At 41.1% G+C, this 2,962-nt stretch overlaps 1 non-coding gene across 1 annotated transcript; it reads left to right on the forward strand.

Moving 5' to 3' along the window:
• The first annotated feature begins 2,328 nt into the window (after window positions 1-2,328).
• On the forward strand, window positions 2,329-2,438 carry LOC111765549 (U6 spliceosomal RNA). Its single transcript, XR_002797854.1, has one exon. It is a non-coding gene; the product is annotated as a U6 spliceosomal RNA (small nuclear RNA).
• Window positions 2,439-2,962: the final 524 nt, after the last annotated feature.

The following is a 2,962-nucleotide window of genomic DNA, read 5'->3' on the forward strand; positions in this document are numbered from 1 at the left end:
TTTCCCTCTGACCTTAATTCTTTCAGTAAGCTCTCACCACACAGGCATGTGCTTTGACCCGGGCAAGTTACTAGGGAGGGTGGGAAGCCAAATAATGAAAGAAATGAGCCCAGTCCCACAGAAGCATGCACACACTCCTGCACAAGTAAAATGCCTAGTCTTTCCTAGCCCAAAGCTGAGGTTCATTCTGACCTGAATTACATGTTCTGTGGCCCCTTCTAAGGGCAAGGATAGGTGAATTTTGCCCATTGTTGTAGTCCCAGAACCCCAAATTGGGAATGACAGAAAACAGGGCTGAATAAATATTTAATAAATGAATAAAGGAATAAAGGAACACTGAGTCCTACTGGGCAAGAGGCTGATGAGCAGCCAAAGATTGCAGAATTACCTCCCACCCAGCTAATCCTGTTCTTAAAAAACAAACACCCCACCTGCCCATCCCCATTCCCCCAAAAAATCAAACTAGATCTGCAAAGAAATAAAGTCAGATCTAAAAGTGTATCTCTTTTTTGTTTGTTTTCTACATTTGGAAATTCTGTATGGCATGTTCTCTTCACCTGAGGCAATGTTGATACTAAGAAGCAGGAGTATTCTAGCAGAATTATGTCCAGTTTCTACATGGTTCAGTAACAACTTCTGCAGGAACTGAAACAAATCAGCAACCCATTAAGTTCCTGTTAGGGACTGAATGATGTCCCCCACAAAAGGCAAGGTGAGGCCCCAATTTCTGGGCCTGTGAGTGTGAATTCATTTGTACATAGGACTTCAAAAATGTTATTATTAAGGTTTTCCCAAAATGAATGAGGTAGGGCCTTAATCCAATATTGATGAAATCCTTATAAGTATAGGAAATTGGCCATAGAGAGAGAGAAGTCATGGAATAAACAAAATTCTGGAAGTCAATGGAACCCAGAAGAGAAAAGAAGATGGCGCCATGTGCACTGCCATATGACAGAAAAGCGAAGGAACCCTAAAGATTGCTAGCCAGCAAGATGATGCCAACCCCAGGGGGAAAGCAAGCCTTCTAGTCTCTGAAATCATGAACCAATAGATTTCTGCTGTTAAGTCAAACCATTGCATGGCATTTGTTTTAGCAGCTAGGAAATGAAAAGAGTGCCTAACCATAGTCTTATTCCAGTTTATTATCTGGAGTTTCTATAAAAAACCTTCCACACTCCTGCCAGTTTTGAAATTTCAGCAATTAATCCAGCCCTTGTCCTCAGTGACTCTTCTTATTACACCCTGGCAGCACACAGGCTTGTGGGGGAAGACTGGAATCCACATAAATCCACTACTTCAAGGCAAGAGAGTGAATGGTGCCGGACTAGAAGCTTTAAAGATGATGGAAAGTGATCAGTACTGGACTAGAAGTTTAAAGATCGTGGCATCTGAGATAAGTGGGCAGTGGATACAAAGGATAAAACTTGGTTGATAAGAAGGAAAGCACATTATTGGCAGAAAACAGTCTGCACAAGGGCACCAAGGTGGAGCATCATGGTATGGTGGGATGGAACTCTGTTCTGACCACTTATTAACATGTGAGTTTGAATTCAGGCCAAAGTAATTCTGTCTGGATAACATTGCCTAAAGTTACATGAGCTTGCCTAATAGTTTTCATATCCATTTTAGCTTGGGAAAGCTTTCTAGCTACTCACTTGGATGCACTATTCTACATCCTGTCTGCTAGCCTTCATCTGGGTTGTACATGAAACCACTAAGGGATCTACTTCTTCATTTATGGTCAAACCTAAGTGATCCTTCTACATCCCTTTACTCCAGAATCCCGGGGTCAAGTGGGAATTCTGCTGATCGGCAGCGGGGAGTTGATTTAATCGTTTGGTTACCAATATATTTTCATTAGCACTTGTATTATGTTCTATAGGTGGCTTACAGCAGTAGTCATGTGATAAACCAGCATAGAAAAGCAGAGATGTTTTTTCACTGCTGATACTATCTCCAAATAGCCCATTACTTGGCCTTTTAGACTGAAGACAATCATCAAAGTAGCCTGTCTCCACCTTGAGGGAAATTACCAGACTCAGGAATTGGCCTTTGAGATGAAGCCATTTAAGAAGGAGCAGATTAAAACTCGCTGACATTATTCCATACACCAAGAATTTCAGCACAAGAATATTCACTAATATCCGAGAGGCAAAGTTTAGAATATTTTGTAAATAGAGAGTTAACAGAGAAATAAAATTTGACAAACATCAGATATTTATGGAAAAAATTGATTCACTTGTGGATCACATGTTAATCCCCTGATTGCTAAATATGCTACTTAAGACCAACTGAGAAGATTCTCCTCAGGCTCAAAAACAGTCAAGAATGTTAAGATTCAGCAGCACATATACAAAAATGGGTATGATGCAGAGAAGATTATAGCATGGCTCCTGTACAAGGATGAAATACAAATTTGTGAAGCATTCCATATTTTTATTGTATATGTAAAAGTGGCAAAATGGTTAGTCCCAAAAATGCCCCCACATCACATCTCTTCTTCCCTCTCCCTGCCCTCAGCAACTACTGTGGCCACTTTCTCCACATCAATGCTAAAATTTCTTCCATTACTAATCACAATAATTCCATAGTAGAATATCAGTAAGTTCACACTAATCTATATTTTATCCCTCCATCCAGTGGACCCTGGGACGGTGATGTCCACTCCACCTCTATATCAAGAGAGGGCTTAGATTCCACATGGATGATGGATGCAATTCTCCTGCTTGCAGTTGTAGGCACTCTCTGTTCCCTGGTGTGTTGGTTGACCATCTTCACCTCCATTTTAGCTTACCTGGGTAAGTCCAATAAACCAGAGTGTAGGAGTTGCAACTCTGCTGAGGCTCAGGGCCCAGCTGGCACATATTGCAGGGATAGATGCTGGACATTATATATCCTGCCATAACCAACTGAATGTACTGGAGGAGTCTGTAAACTACAATGTAAAGTATTATGCATGTGG

The sequence above is a fragment of the Dasypus novemcinctus genome, chromosome X (assembly GCF_030445035.2).
Source record: "Dasypus novemcinctus isolate mDasNov1 chromosome X, mDasNov1.1.hap2, whole genome shotgun sequence".
NCBI classification, from domain to species: domain Eukaryota; kingdom Metazoa; phylum Chordata; class Mammalia; order Cingulata; family Dasypodidae; genus Dasypus; species Dasypus novemcinctus.